Genomic DNA, 17,380 nt, shown 5'->3' on the forward strand with positions numbered 1-17,380 from the left:
CCCTCTGGGCAAAAGCCCCAAATATCAATAGGGAATTTTTCTGAAGGTATTGTTTTGAAATATTTTCAATCTATGTCTGAAATGCTGCAAAGTCCTATTTGAGATGGCTTGTGGCTTAAGGATGTTCTTGACTTATTGTTGCGTGAAAGGTGCCCCAAAGATTTCCCACTAGAGAGAACTTTCTCCTCCTTAAAACAACTTTTCCATCCCATCAATCTGTTCATAGTGAAAACCTATGGGTGCACACTTTAGCTGCTCTAAATTTGCAGCATGTTGGTAGAAAACATTATTTCCCTTGTGATCTTTATGGTTTAATTTGAAAATCAGACACAAAAGCAAATTCTGCATTAACACTATGTACACACACAAAACATCTCTTGAGGTACCTATCATAACAAGGATTCCTGGTTCTATGATTAACAGTCCTAACACATATGTATTGTGCTTTGAAATTAAGATGTTACATATAATCACTCATTGCCTTTTCCAATTAACCTTTACTATATCTGAAGCAGTTGTTATTCATATAAGACAACTAAAAGTGTCCAAGGTATATTAGAATTCAGAATAATTATCATATTATTTTTCTTTCAATACCTGACCATTAGTAAATTGGTTAAAATCATATTTTTGTCATATAAGAAAACAATCTGCATTCTGCTAAAAGTAAATAAACCAGGTTGTGGTTGTGGCTCAGTGGTAGAGCGCTTGCCTAGCATGGACGAGGCCCTGGATTTGATCCTCAGCATCACATAAAAATAAATAAATAAATAAAATAAAGGTATTGTGTTCAACTAAAAAATAAATATTAAAAAAGTAAATAAACCAAAATTTATTTAACAATCTTTATGCCAAACCAAGAGTTTTCTAGAATGTTGCGATCCCTGAATTATACAGCTGTCAGGACTCAGGTCTCTTAAGTGTCTCCCTCTGAGCACATGATGTAAGGAGGCTCCAAAATACATTATAATTAAAATATTATTTTAAGACAATATTTAAAAGCCTAAACTAGTGCAATAAATACAGAATGAACAAAATATGGAATTTAAAATCCAATCAAAATATGGATTTAAAATCAAGACAGGTTTTTTGATACTTTGCCTAAGTTCCCTTATGGCTCAGCAAGACATAACTCCTGTATTTCTTAATAGAACAATGGCAAATATTTACTTATATTATTTGCATGATAATATTTTTATCCCTGATGTTTCACTAGTTGTTAAGTGCCAACTCGCTTTAATATTTGATTCTTTGTCTCTTTCCACCTAGATGGTAAGTGGCTGAAAATGAGGAGCTCTGTGCATACTTCTCTATTGCAGTAAATTATTGATCATCAAGAACTGTTTAGCACTACTTTAAGCTACTCTTGGACAAGGAGATGAAAATTGCTCTTGTTAAGAAGCCATTTATCAAAACAAAAAATAAAAGGGGTATACTACTTCTTAACATTGAAAGTTAGATATCGTAAATGCCTCCAAAATGACACACATGATGGATTGTAGCAAGATCTGAATGTTCATTGTATCTTTAAATGAAGAGTGATGTGCACCCACGAGACTTAGAGGCAACAAGGTTTGGGGGGAAAAGTAGAGACTTAATTAATTACTTCTGTTTGGGATTAACTGTGTGACCTTAGGCAAGCTACTTAACCACTCTAGTCCTCCATTTCCTCACCTGTTATATGACGTTATTGAGTGATTCTGAAGATTAAATGAAATAACCAGTTTGAATCGCAGTAGACACTGAGGAGTTTTTCCTCCCTATGTAGTATCATCTCTATCACACCTCAGGAGAACTTCTTTCAGTTCCAAGATACCAACTAAGTTTGTAATTATTCTTATCTACAGATCATGATTGGGACTACTACACTGTGGAGGTGCTCAGAAGTTAGTTTAACTCCCCTTTCCCTGCTCGTCTCACCTGGGGCATACACCAGATGGCAGTATCCCATTGAGGACAGGACCCTCCTGGCCTTTCAGCTCACTGACCAAGTAAGTGCCCAGTTGCTTTGCCGTATCTCTAAGTGAGTTACAGGTCAATGGCATTAGCCTTGGGGCCTGGTTGATGTTCAATGTAAAAATAAACATTGGAAAAACCTCTGCACACATTCCATTCCCCTTCAATTGCAACGCATTTCATTTGCAAGGTCAATTGGAAAAGGTACATATGTAATGTGGTAGTAAACATACACTTCAAATAGATTTTTGTCAACATTTAGGTTTCTGTGTACTTGAACACGAACTGAGGATCCCTTCTGGTCCACCCAACATATGCTGCTGGGTGCCAGAAGTGCAGGCACGAGCAGTGGAGGCCAATGACCTTCAAGTAGCTCACTGTTTCATAGAAGACCCAGATTTTTATGCAACTAAAAACAGTAAAGTGTGATCAGAGTTATGCTATTTAACGCAGATGAGTTTGAATGTTTTTATCTTTTATGTATCTATTTTGGAGTTGGCACATTTCATGGATTTTACTAAATTCCCTTGCCTGAAGCTAAGAGCTCTGGAATCTCGTGGATGCACATCACTCTTCATTTAAAGATACAATGAACATTTCTATCTAGCTACAATCCATCATGTGTGTGATTTTGGAGGCATTTCCTATATCTACCTTTCAATATTAAGAAGTAGTATACCAAGCACTTTCTGCCACCTCTACTAATTTACCCTACCCACATTAACTACAGAACACCAGGTACTGCTCTTAGGAAAGGGTAAGTGTGGATGAACTCTAGTTCTTGCTCCAAAGGGCCATAAGTCTAATAAAAGGTTGTTGGTTAAAATCTGAACTTCTGCTGAGAGAGTGCTGTGTGTGTGTGTGTGTGTGTGTGTGTGTGAGAGAGAGAGAGAGAGAGAGAGAGAGAGAGACTTGATGCATGACCTTGACCTTGCTACATAATTTTCCCAAACACAACACCATCAAGGATGGACAAACTGGGAAAATAATAACTGAAGTGTGTCTCTTCTGGTCACATTCCCATTCCTTGTTTCTTATTCACTCCTTTTCTGTCTCTGTCCTGAGCCACCCTGCCACCTCTGGCCAGGAGCAGTCATGTGCCCTCCTGTGACCTCTAAGGACTCATTGGAATCTGATTTTCCTACACAGAGCTGCCAGCTGGGGCCTGGGCAATCCGATCCGCACTTGGATCTTGGGCAGGCTCGGCAGTGCCCTTTCAGTGTAGGCGCCTCACAGATCCCGGCCTTGCTTGTGCCCCAGCATGCACAAGGACACTGCCCGTGGCATTCAAAGACCAGCTCTGCCCCTGGAGAGGCTTGCTGTCCCCAGCACTCTTGCTGCCAACACTAGTGGACGCTCAGCAGACGCAGTGTGCTAGGTTGTCCGGCCAGTGGGGCCCCAGTGGTGCCTATTAGATCCGGGGATGGCTGACAGATCAAAGTTCAAATTCAGCTGGATAATTATCTGAGACTTAGATTAAAAAGGGTGTCTAAGCCTTCTCTTCTCCTTTCTCAAAGTGCTGATAACCATGTGATCCCCTCTGTATAAGAGGAAGAAATAGAGCAGTCCTTCCAATCCTGACTTATCTGTGGTCTGTTGGAGCTAACATCTGCTTTTTGGCTATGGATGATGCCTTAGGTACCCCAGTGCCTGCCTGTGCTTTCCCATGATCCTTAAGAAAGGAGACCCCATCTGGGAATCTGCAGCTCTTAAAAATACACACCACATTTTTTTCTGATGCACCCTAAATGGGAATCATGACTTAAAATTTCCTCCTGAAATGATACAGTGTGATTCTATTGTCTCCAGGATACCAGAAACAAAGCGTGTCCTACAAGGTCAGATAAAAAGACAACAGCAGGGACCGGCTCAGACCTTGGGTCTCCTGGCTCTCCGTGGACTGCCCGCTCTCAGTACCCAGCTGACTCCCACGGAGGCCAGCTCAGACCACGTGAGATTCAAGTGAGAGGTGACGACTGCACTCTGTGTGGAAAAGGGAGATGGGTGCTCACAAAGGCGACATGGGGCTCTGAAAACAAAAGGGACATTGTTGAAAGCAGGAGGAGAGCCAAGGAAGAAGGAGTCATGAGTTCTGAGAATGAAGTGATAAAGCAGATTTCTAAAAATGTACAGAGATGCAAAGAACAAAGCCAGGGCAGGGGTGGGACTGGTCCTCAGTAGAATCAGGTTATAAGCCCTGGAGGAGCAGCTGGGTTCAGTCTGGACAGCAGGTTGTGGGGCCTGAGCAACTGGACGTTGGAGCAGGCTCTGGGGAAGATGGGCACCGTAATCTCACAGGAGACAAAAAGGTGGCCAGGAGGTGGAGGAAGTGAAGGTGCTCTGGGGACAGCAGCCAGCTCCTCTCTGCACCACTCAGGTCACCCAATACACCTGCTTTGAAAAAACATATCTCTAGTTCCCTCAAAATGACATTAGGATAGTGGGAGTAATCACAAAGGCTACTAGCTACTGAGCGTGAAAGTCACACGAGGAGCAGACCTTTGGCAAGTATGTTCCCTTGAATCAAAAGAAATGACTTACTGAGAAACGGAAGCTTACACACACCCCAGGGCCCTTGCTTGGCCTGGCATGGGACAGGCCGTCGCAATGTGCACATTCAGTCCCATGTTTTATAAAATTCACCAAGTAGAAGAGTTTTCTATCTTTCTCTTGAAGAATTGAACTCTAGGCCCCACAAAAAACTGTTTGCCCCTGGCAAGGAAGGTGTCAATGGTGATTCTGGCAGGGACATCCCCACTAGCCTCTTGTATCGTGGTAGAGAGGTGGAGTTCTCTCTGAGTCTCAGTGTTCTCATCTGTGACTTGGAGCTATCTGTCCTACCCAAGTTTACAGTCGCTCAGAGGCTTCAATCATACTACAGAGAATGAGGAACTCTAAGATGCATAAGCCGCTAGTGTGAGCGTTTCAGAAAGTGTCCAACACTGGGTAAAGAAATGTTTAGCTTTAAAGGCAAAACGGCTTTCTCCAGGAGAGTGACTCATACAGACAGAGTCAGCTGTGCCATCGATGGGCCTGAATCTCCTTGTAAAACAGAACCGTTATGGACACGAAGGTCTTTAATATTTACCTAGAAGCAAGCAGACCCCCATCAGCTCCTCCACAGTCAACTTTCCCCACTTCAAAGACACTTTCTCCAATCTTCCTGGGTACCAGAGGGAGTCCACACTGACAAAAATTAGAAATAGTCTGCTCCATTTGCTCTGCACAAATTGTTTATGGCCTAAGAGCATCAGAAAGGCGCTGCTGCCAAAGGCTGGCTCCCGCGGCCCGCGGCTTTCCACATGTGCAGCGGGTTCACCGTGGCATCTCGGCTTCACGCAGCCTCGGGAACATCACACAGTTATTTCTAAAGATGGAGAAGTACATGAAAGGAAATTCTGCTCCCAGCACGAACCTCCCTCCATAGCGTACCGGGCATTTCTGTTGATTTAGGTCCCTGATGGATTCCTTCCTTCCATTTGTAGAATGTCTGTCCTTGAAGGTCAGGGTCAGTGGCCCCTCTCATCAATTCTCATTTTAATTTGGTTTTTCCTTTTGCCCTCAGGAAGGTGTGGAGGCCTCCCTCCCCACTACCCACCTCCCCTGTGAGAAGTTCAAGGGTGTCTGTGCTGAGATGAGGGCACAAATACACAGGGATCACAAAGAAAGGAATAAAGCAAGACCCAAGGTGCACCGAGTTCCTGTAATGCAGCAGACGCGTCAGTTTATCATCTCATTTAATTCTTATTGGCAGAGTGAGAGAAAGATGTCATAATATTAATTTCGCAGCATGGAAATCTGAAGTTAAGGGGAGTAAGTTCCTGAAAGTCAACAACCAATGAGAGAAAACCAAAATGAGACAGACCTTTGAGAACCCAAAGTGCATGTACCTTCCTCACATTGTCACCCCCTTTAAACAAAAATGAAACAAAACAAAGAAGAAGAAAGCTAAAACCCACTGCTTTCCTTGCCCTGGATATTAGGGACTGGATTCCATCAAGGGGAATGCACTGCCGCCAATCCCCGGCCTCTCCTGAGTTTGTTTTTAATTCCACATAATCGGAATGATTGCAGCTCTTAATCCCCTGAATGGCCATAGCATCCATTGCTGGTTCCATGCCAATCCCCAAGGCCCAGGCACCATGCAAATACAAGATAGTGACTCACACATTTGGAAAAATTCCTTGACTCATCCTGCTGGGGACAGTCAGTCCAGTCTGGGTGCTGGACCCAGAAGTTCTGTCCTGGGCGACATCCCTGGGCATCCAGAGAGCAGCAGGGCTGCCACTTCCACCTCCACACAAAGCTCTGGTTGTGCTTCCCTGTGGCCCCCTGGTCAGTCAGGAAACGGCCCTACGTGCGGTACTCCAGGGGACCCAGACAGTTGCCAGGCGGCCAGCTGCCTTGGAGTGCTTTGAGTAGTTGGAAGTTTGAGTAACACTCCAGGAGACTGTGGTTATTTTCTCCAAAGTGGGCCATAGTGAATCCATTCTGGTTGAAGGAACTGCACCCGCCTGAGTGGTGTGCTCTTGGGGACTGCTAAGTGGATATCTCATGGCAACCGATACAAAGTGGATTCTTCCCCTCTGTTTTTATTCACCCATCCATTCATATAATAAATTTTATCGAGCAACTACTATAACCCATGCTCTGTGCTCAGAACACAGAAACAAAGATGCCTAAAGCACAATCTGCTGTTAGGAACTTGCAGTCCAGCAAGGGGTGGCTGTGCGTGTCAATACAGGATTGTGGTGAATTGCTGGGTGCTACAGCCGAAGCATACTTAGGACTTAAAGGAGAATTTAAAATAGGATCTGGGGAGAAGAGAGTGCAGAGTATTCAGAAAAAAATTTTAATTATTAAGAAAAAAAAAATCTTAGGGAAGGCTTTCCTCACTTGAAGAAAAATTAGGAATGTGAGTGACAAGAAAAGGCCTTACTGCAGCCCCGGCCCAGGGGGTGGCCTTGGTTCTCCTGGTTTACAACATAGGAAGAACATTCCGACCCTAACGTCTGCTCTTCTTCTAGAACAATGAGACTGCCCACATTCAACCAGGAACTGGACAGAAGGTAAACAAACATGATTTATTTTGGCAATCTTCATTTTTTTCTCACCAGTCGATGATATTGTATATTGACTGTCTTTTCATGCCGGTCGATTATATTATAAATTTTCTGTTATATTTGGGAGGTTGAAGCTGCTTAATAGACTTATCAACTACTCAATAAAATATAGCCGTGATTATTACTACTGCATCAGTCAAAGTTCGATATTGTAAGCAACAAAAGCTGACTCTGGCTTATTAAGAAAAGGAGTTTGTTGAAAAGACATTGAGTAGCCCACTGAATCATGGGGCAGGCTGGAGAGACAGGCTCAACGTTCATTTTTCAGGAACCGGTGTGAGGAGGAAAGCAAGGACTCTGGTGCCCTCATCACTGAAGATGAGGTGCCACTGACGTCCTCTGAGAACTTGCTGTTCCTGAAGAACTTGGATTTATGGCCACCGCCACGGGAGAAAGAGGAGGCTCGTGGCTTACTTTCTGCATCTCTGGGTCTTTGAGGTCTTTGATCAATAAAGCCCAGGCCATATGATCGCATTCTTGCTTCACGAGAAGCTGGATGAGCTTGATCTTTTATTGTGAGAAAGCAGTATCAATGTTATAGCAGGTATCTACAATAGAAGGGATTCTCAAATTAAGAGTGTGGAAAAGATGCCCTAAGACCACATGAAGGGCATCTATCCCTTGTATTAGGTAATTGCTACTTTCACCATTATCACTGCTGCCTCTAGAGAGGCGGTGAGCACTGACCTAAGTGTTATTAGCAAGTGTGATGTAGGAGGGGGAGGAACGAAGGGGGGACCTTTGCCCTCAGCCAGCTTTCACTCGGACATAATGAGGTGCATGTCCCAATCAAACAAAATCTGATTCAGTTAAGGTCTTTGTAAGAGTGGAGGCAGGAGTGAGTGTGAGAATGGCTTTGATTCACCACCGAGGAAAGGCTCAGTCCTATAGCATGGAGTGAGTACTAAAGTAGGAGGAGAAAATGCTGGGAGCCCTTGAGCAGTTAACTCCAAATAAAGGGTATTGGAGACATTGTTGAGTCTGGTACTATGTAAAGCACAGAGAAAAATAGAATGGATTTTATTTTTCCATAAAATGTATCATTTGGGTATTCTCAAGAGCAAAGGAAGACTATTCCAAGTGTGAAATGGGTCTGAATGGTGGGATACCAAAGGGGAATGAAGTGCCATGACAATGACATTGGAGAGGAAAATCTATAAGACATTTGAAGAGAAAGCCCTGCCCTTACCCCTAGCTTGCTGTGTGAACTTGGGCACATCTTGGAACCTCTCTGGTTTTCAATTTCATTGGCTAAGAACAAGCGATCTCTAAGGATCTCCCTATCCCTAAAGTAATATGAGTCTTTGATTTGATAGAAAATTGGAGAAAAGAGATGATACAATGGTGATATCAGCATGATAGGCCTGAATGCCAACAGTTTATATATGAACCAGAAAATACTGTGACCTTACCTCAAAGTGGAATTAAACAACAACAAAAAATAGTGCCTCAGAATGTCTTTGTTTAAAAAGTTACATTCAATTTTGGAGGTTAAGAATAGATAATGTATTGGGAGGCAACAGATATGCATATAGATGAATCCTAATTCAATGCAAACCTGTTAGTTTATTTATGTTATTAATATGATACCCTAGAGGACATAAACCAATTAAAAACCCATTTCAATTATTAATTGGGTCCCCTAATTGAAGGGACATAATAAATTAATTAAAATGTCCTCAGCTCTATTCACTAAGGAAAACACCTAAGAATGGATTGGACAAACAGATCTGTATTAACTTTAAACTGGATCCCTTCCAACTTGATAGAAAAAGCAGCTAATCCACAGGAGGAAGTGTGTGAGTGTGAAGACCAGAAGGGAGCTAGATTTTCCGATGGGTTCTTTGGATGGGGTGCTGTAGACATGCCAGGTGAGCATGCCAGGTCTCAATCTACTTAATTATAATGTGAGGACATTGAATCCAATGACTTAAAGAACACCTTCTTCTTCTGACCATCATGAGACCCAGTGGATACTCAAGTTCCAAATGTCAACCTGAACCCTTGCAGCAGTACTGAGTCATTAATTGAACATTTACTGAGCAGACTCCTAGCCTCATCTTGCACTCAGAGTTAAAGGACAAGAATATGAACTGACAGCTTACTGTTTCAGGACATCAGACATGGGTACCAAACCTGTGAGGAGAAGGATGACTGGAAACAAGGACTTGAGGAGAAACTGACTTGGCTTCCAATTACCACCTTGCAAGTGGATGCCTCAGTCCTGTTTCCTAGAGAGGGAGAGAGGAATAACAACATGGCAGAAGTGAGGATGTCCTTTACTGGAGGCCAATGGGAAGATGGTGTGTCACACCTGGTAGAGGCAGGAACTCACTTTCACATCCTTTCTCTATTGATCCTGACACTGTGGCTCTCCAGGGAGCTCCTTGGAGAATATCATGTTACTGAAGGAACGTGCTCTTTCCTGATGTTTTAGACTCAACTATCAACCAGCATTTAGGATGGCATCAAACAGCAAATGAGCTCAATGGTCAGAATTCCATAAATTAGAAGAAGGTTTGGTTGAACTGAAAATTATTTTTTTCATGTTATAATTGAGAAATATGCCATACAAATCAAAACAGGATATATCAATATGTAGTACAAATTAAAATTTATTAATAAAAATAAATAAGTTGAAAAACAAGTGCCTAACATCAAAATGAAGAAATACCTTGATGGCTCCCATAATTCCCTCTACAAAAAATTCTGTCACCTTCGAGGTACCTCAATTGTTTGTGCTAATAACTTCATATCTTTCATTTACATTTTTATCACATACGTATATGTCCTTAAAATGTGTATTATTTGGTTTTAGATGATGTTGAGCATTGAGTTTCATATCCCATATTATCCCACATGTTCAGTGATGACTTGCATATTTCACACATTAGCTTGAGAATCTTCTGTGTTGTTGTAGTATATAAAATTCATTTGTTCATCTTCACTGTTACATATAATTCCATTGAATGGACAGGCTAAAATTTATTTATATGTCTATTATAGTTAGGTATGAGATGTCCCCGCAAAACTCACGTGTGTGAAATAAATTAGGAGAGGTCTAACCGAATCAATGGATAATCCAATTCACTGATACTGATTAATTGGCTTAACTAGAGGCAGGTAGGGTGTGACTGGAGGAAGTGGGTCACTGGGAGTGTTCCTTTGGGTTTACATTTTGTTCTTGGAGAGTGGAAGTTTCTCTCTACTTTCTGTGGCCATGTCCCGAGCTGCTTTGCTCTATCGTTTTCTTCTGCCATAATGTTCTGCATCATCTTGGGTCCAGAGCTATGGAGTCAACCAACCATGGACTGAGACTCTGAAACTGTGAGCCAAAATGTTTTTCCTCCTCTAAGTTGTTCTTGTCTGGTCTTTTGGTCACAGCCATGAAAAACTGACTAACAAAATATCCCACTACTGGTGAACACTTTTTACTATTACAGGCAATGCTATTATTATGTCTTTCCTGATTGTCATATAGTAGAATTACTCAAAATTACATATGTGCTTAGAAGTGATTGTCTTCCAAAGTGGCTGTTTCATTTTGGCCCTCCACCAGGTGATTGCTCTACTTGTGCAAGACTACTTTATATTTTCAGACATTACAATAGCTTCTGATCTGGAATAAAAATGGTGTTTTAATTAGTTGCTCACTAATAACTAATAAAGTGACACTAATTACATGTGATTTTTAATTCACTTGTTTTTTCCCTATGCTAAAATACATCTTCATATGTTTTGCCCCTTTTTATAATAGATTGGTATTATTGTTTATATATGATGTATCCCCCAAAGCTCATGTGTGAGACAAAGCAAGAACATTCAGAGGTGAAAAGATTGAGTTATGAGTCTCAACCTAATCATTACATCAATCCCCTGGGTGGGGATTCACTGGGTGGTAACTGTAGGCAGGAAGTGTGTGGCTGGAGGAAGTGGGTCCCAGGGAGCATGCCTTTGGAGTATACATTTTGTCCTTGGGCAGAGCTCTCTCTCTGCTTACTTGTGCAATGTCCCCTGCTGCTTCCCTCTCTTACACATTTCTATCAAGATGTTCTGCCTTATCTCAGGTCCTGAGGAATGGAGTTAGCTGTGTATGGACTGAGATTTCTGAAACCATGGGCCCCAAATAAATTTTTTCTTCCTAAATTTGTTCTTATCAGGTCTTCTAATTACCACAGTGAAAAAGCTGACTAAATCAGTTGTCTTTTCTAATGGATTTGCAGGATTTTAACCAATTTCTTATATTAATCCTTTGCTGTTTTCATGCATTATAAATGGTGCTTGCAAGTTTGTACCTTCTCTTTTCAATGTCTATATAGTGTCTTTTGACAAAAATCTTACTTTAAGAGAGCTTTAGAACTTAAAATTCAAGCTCATATTGCTCAGGCATTTTTTGAAGTCATAAACATATTTTCCTCTATTCCTTTGGAAGTGTAAACTTGAACACCTACATTAGATACTTCATCTACCTGGAATTCTGCTTTGGAAATGGTACTAGGTGAAGATTCATTTATTTTCTTGTTTTCTCCTTTGTTAAGTAAATGTTCTCATATCACTTAGATTTAGTCTTCCATCACTAACCTGCATTGAGTGCTGTGTCAGATGTAAGGCTTCTCTACATGGCCAGGCAGGATTCAGACATCTCTCACCATGCCAGGCCATAAAGTACTGTCTTTATTCCTATGTATTAATTTTTATATATTTTTATATATCAGAAGACATAAATTCCTATAGTTCTTTAAAAATGTCTTGGCATTTTGGGCCCTTTAACCAATGCTTTTTATTATGAAATTAGCTTGGCAAAAATCGTCCAGTAGATACTTTTAGAATTACATCTAACTTCCAGATCACTTTGGGAAGAAGTCATGTTTATCATATTGAAACAACAAATAATTCAGGCAAAAAAATCTAAATAGACATCTCTCAAAAGAAAAAAATACAAATGGCCAATAAATGGATGAAAATTATTCTCAATATCTTCAGCTATCAGTTAAAGACAAATCAAAACCACTTTGAGATGCCATCTCAACCTAGTCACAATGACTATTATAAAGAAAACAAAAAAATAACAAATGCTGGTGAGGATACAGGGGAGAAAGAAACTTTAATACCATGTTGGTGGTGATGTGAATTAAAACAGCTGTTACAAAAATAATACGCAGATTCCTCAAAAAACTAAGAATGACCATACAACTCAACCATATCACTCCTGGGTATGCACCTGAATGACTCAAAGTCAGCAAGCTATAGAGATACCTGTGTGTTCATGGTTATGTCTGCAGTACTCACAATAGCCAGGTTATGGAATCAGTCTAGATTTCATCAATGGATGAACAGATGCAGAAAACATATTGTATACACATAATGCTATATTATAAAGCTGTAAAGAACCAAAGAATGTCATTTGCAGGAAAATGGATGAAACTGGATTGTGTCAAGTGAAATAAACCAGATTCAAATACAAATATAGCATGTTTTATTTAATATGTGTAATCCAGAGAATAAAAAATATAAGGGGGATATTGGGAAAGGGAACCAGATTGTGGGGAGGAAGGTAGACATGAGGAAAGCACACTATATGCATGTATGAAGTTACTACAATGAATCCCATTATTTTATACAGTTAATATGCACTAATAATTACAGCAAAAAATTATTGATGGTATTTACATCTATTAATATTAAATTTTATTCTCATTTTTCTGTTAACTTCAAAAGTGTTCTTGTTTGCACATACTTTATTTTGCCTTTAGGTATTATTGTGTATGTGTGTGTATTTCTATCAAAAATGGTATTAAAATATACAAATACAACCAAATTTTATGTATTGAGTTGAGTTTTTACATTGATATTGTTCTGTGTATTAATACTATATTTGGAAAATGGGACTGATATATAGAAAAAATTGAATTTTCTATATTGATATTTATCAAGGTTGAAACATCTAAGTTCCATTATTTATGCCAATAATTCATTTGAATGTTCTTTGATTCCCTTTATCAGGTTGAGGGCGTCTATTTTTATTTTTAGTTTTCTCAGAAATTTCTCTTTATATGTAACTAATAGTTGTTGAATTCGGCAACAGACTTAAATTTATGCTTCTATTGAAATAATTATGTGATTTTCTTCTATCTACTAATGTGCAGAATAACATTATAAGTCTCCTACTGTTGAATCCAATTTGCATTCTTACAAGCAGATTGGTTATGATGTAATATCTTTTTTATATATTACTGGGTTTAAGGTTGCTAATATATTTAGTATTTTTCCATTTATATTCATAAGTAAGATTGGTCTGTAATTTTCCTTTCTAATGCTTTCTCTAGATTTGATATCAGGTTTACACAAAGCTCATAAAATGAGTTGGATGTGTTTTCCTATTATTTTATTTTCTGAAATACTTTGTATAAGATTGGAATTATCTGCTCCTTGAATTTTTGATAGAATTCACATAGAAAAACAGTTAGACTCATTGTTTTCATTATAAGAAGGTGTATTTTTTCTAATGACTTCATTCTTCAGTAGTTACAGGATGACCCAGGTATTTTTTCCTATTGAAGCAATTTTAGTTATCCATTTATTTTTTTAGTTGATAATTGCATTTAGCTATAAGCTTCACCCTCAGATATATTGTCATAGGTACATATGTATTTATGTTTTATATACTATATATTGTCCCAGCATTTCTATTCAATCTCACCAGACTTCTTTTGTTCATTTCATTGGTTGTTTTCAATGAACTTTAAATTTTAAAATTACCTGTAATAATGTATCGTTTCCCCCTATTTCTTTATTTCTACTCTAATTTTTAGTATTTGTTCCATTTATTCTTGAGCTTATTCTCTTTCTTTTGTTGAAAATGGATTGATGTTCAATTTGTTAACTTTACAGTTTTCTTTTTATAAATAATTTAAATTGCTAAAAATTGTGGAATGTAGCTGCCGCCCACAAAATGTGGGACACCATATTTTCATTGTTACTTTCTTCTAAGTATTTTCAAATTTCCATTATGATTTCTCTTTTGACCCTGACTTTTTCAAAAGTATATTTTTAAATATAGTTTTAACTTCTAAAATAGTGATGTTTTGCGATGTCTTTTTAAATTTTTGAGCTGAGTTATATTTGATCAAAAATTACATTTCAAATTTTTAAAATTTATTGGGTCTTGCTCTTCAGCCAAACTGCCACCATTTTTTATAAATATGCTATGAACTTCAACATAAAATATTAGAAATTATAAATTAAGAAATGTTATTATACCTTTTTATATAGTAAACATTATTATTCTGCACTGATTCTCCTTATGCTTAATTAAATGTCTGGACTAAAAATATTTTTCCTTGCATTACTCCAGCTGTAAAGTCTTCTATGATTACATTTTGACTTATTTTTCCATCATTTGCTTTTAATCATATAGCATATTTCCCATTTTCCCAATTTATTGTAAATAGCATGTGCATAGCTGTATCTTCTTCTGAGAAGTCATTTTTAACCCAATAAGAAATCTTTTATTTTTTTTATCTTTTTATTTTTTTTATCTTTTAACCCAATAAGCCCACTGACCTTGATTGTGATAACCCATATATTTTATTTCTATGTGATTATTTGCTTTCAAATTTCTTCTCTTTTTTTTTGTTTTTGGTTTATTTTCTTCTACAATTCTTTTTTTCTTTTTATTGATGCATTTTTAATGGTACATTAGTCCAAAGATTTACTTTTTTTCTTTAAAGTATACGTGAGTATACTTCTTATATTTTTTCCTTGAATTTTTTGACAATTCAAATAGTTTAAAATAACTCAGAATGTGTCAATTCTAATTACTTCCTTCCAAATTATATTTTTAGGGGGGATCGTTTTATATGGATTTATTTTTTAAATCTCATTTATTGGACAATATTCTTACTCTTTTGAGCAGCCAGCATTTTAATTTCTTCTCTTGCTTGCCTTTTAATTTTTATAGTCATTTTGACTGTTTGAATTTCCTGCTAACACTATTTTCCTTCTTCCCAATATACACCCATCATTCTTAAGAGGTAACTGATTCTACAAAACTGATTTGTTTGCTTCTGGAAATGCTTTCTTTCTGTCATATTTTTTAAATATGGTTTGTACAGAAGCTGAAATTAGTTGACTGTTGTATTTAATAATCCAGAACTTTGAGGTAAAAATTTCACTATGTTCTGACTTCCATTTTGAAAGTCAGAGAACCGTTCATTCTTTGTGGATGATCTGTTTTTCTTCTCTGGATGTTTTATAGATTTTAGATCTGTCTTTAGTATATTGCAATGGGAAGAAAAAAAGTCTATAAACGGGTTATTTGGCTGAGATTTGTTTTTATTTCCTGCAACTCGACTGAGGATTGCTGATTTTCATCAATTCAAGAGCCTTTTAGGACATTGTCTCTATGATTGGTGGCTTTGTTCCATTTTCTCCATATTCTGATTCAGAACTCTGTTTTCAGTTCCTTTCTTCTAAGATGACTTCCATCTTTCATTTATGTTTTCTGTTTCTCTAATTTTTTAGATTTTCCCAATCTTAGGTAATAAACCAACCTGTCCTCCACGCTTCATATGTTGTTCCCCTAATTGTGTTTTCTTTTGTCTTCCTTTATGATGATTTTCATAAAGCTGAATTTATCAGTAATTTCCTTTATGGTGTTAGTGCTTTCTTTTTCTCTTAAAAAGTATTAACATATTCCAAGTTTATATAATAAATATTATCCCATATTTAAAATTTTATTTTATACCTAAGTATTTTAACCACCTAGATTTTAGAATGGATGAGAAAGAATGTTATACAAGTTCATATTTTGTTTTCTATGTGGCAAATGTATTTTAACAAATCCCTTAACTGGATTCTATAAACTGAAAGATACTTCAGGAAAACATTTCTGTCTTATCCTCTTTGCACACACAGCCAACCTCTAGGGCTAACAAATAGCAAGTTGCTTTATATATTGTGAAGTATTTTTATAAACAAATTAATGACCTTTAACAATGCACAAGTTAATGATCTGTGTCTAAATTCCTGTCTTCAGAAATCTTATGCAACAAGTAGTAAAGTCTAAATGATACATGGAAAATATGGGTGTACTTCTTATGTTAGCATATTCCATCCATATTTACATACTTTATATAATTTAATGATTGATTTTATATTATTTTACTATGCTCTTGCTAGTTTTAATAATTATTGTATGCACTGGCTCCAACTTACCATGGCTTGACTTATAGTTCTTTCAACTTTACAATGGTACAATAGCAATACGTGTTCAGTAGAACAAACTTTGAATTTTGATCTTTACTTTTTTTCTCACATTTAGATACACAGTAAGACACTCTGTGGGGATGCTGGATAGCAGAGCCAGTCCCAGCTCCTGTCAGCCTCCAGATCACAAGAGTAAACATCTGTACTCTACAGTGTGTCTTTTTCTAAGCTCTGATGTTGGGTAGGACAGGTGTATTAAATGCACTTGCAACTTACAACATTTTCAATTTATGATAGGTTTATGAGGATGTAACCCCATGCTAAGTGGAGGGACATCTGTATTAAATTATAATTTTAATGACTTCATCCCTTTTATTATGTTCATTTACCATATTTAATTAAACTCATTCTTTGATATTGGCCATTTAGATTGGTTCCAATTATTTTCCTTAGAATAGATTATATTTCTCATGAACTTATCTGCACAGCTAGCTATGTGTTTCTCCTGTGGTGTGGCTGGTATTGACAGCAGAAGCCTTATACTCATATAAAGTTTTGTGTTCAAATCTTACTCCACTCCTTACTAACTGAGAAATTACTTGATCACTCTGGGTCTCATTAGACTAAGCTCAGAGGGTTTCATTGGAATTAAGTAAAAATAATATGCTGGGCTTTGCCCAGCATAGACTCAACAAATGTTAATTGACCTCACCCCCCCCCCCAGCATTCCTACTTATAACAAGTACATATGAGTAGAATTATTTAGTCAAAGAGAATGAACAGCTAATGGCTCTTGCCAAGTATTAACTGATAGCAACTGTCTGACTCAATGACTCATGCATATTTGGCTTAGAACAGTACAGTAAACATGAGCATCACTCACATCACATAAATGGCATAGTCTATGAATAACTTGCCCTCAATTACAGATGAAGAAGTGAGGCACAGAGAGGTTAAGTGCTTTTCTAAAATCACACAGCTGATAAATGGCAGATATGAACTCAGGCTAACTCCAGGGATCATCTACTTAGTGCCACGGTGGAAGCTTTTACAAATATCTTTATAGTTTCTTAATTTAAAAATCACACAAGATT

The sequence above is a fragment of the Spermophilus citellus genome (assembly GCF_964194105.1).
Source record: "Spermophilus citellus genome assembly, chromosome: 8".
NCBI classification, from domain to species: Eukaryota; Metazoa; Chordata; class Mammalia; order Rodentia; family Sciuridae; genus Spermophilus; species Spermophilus citellus.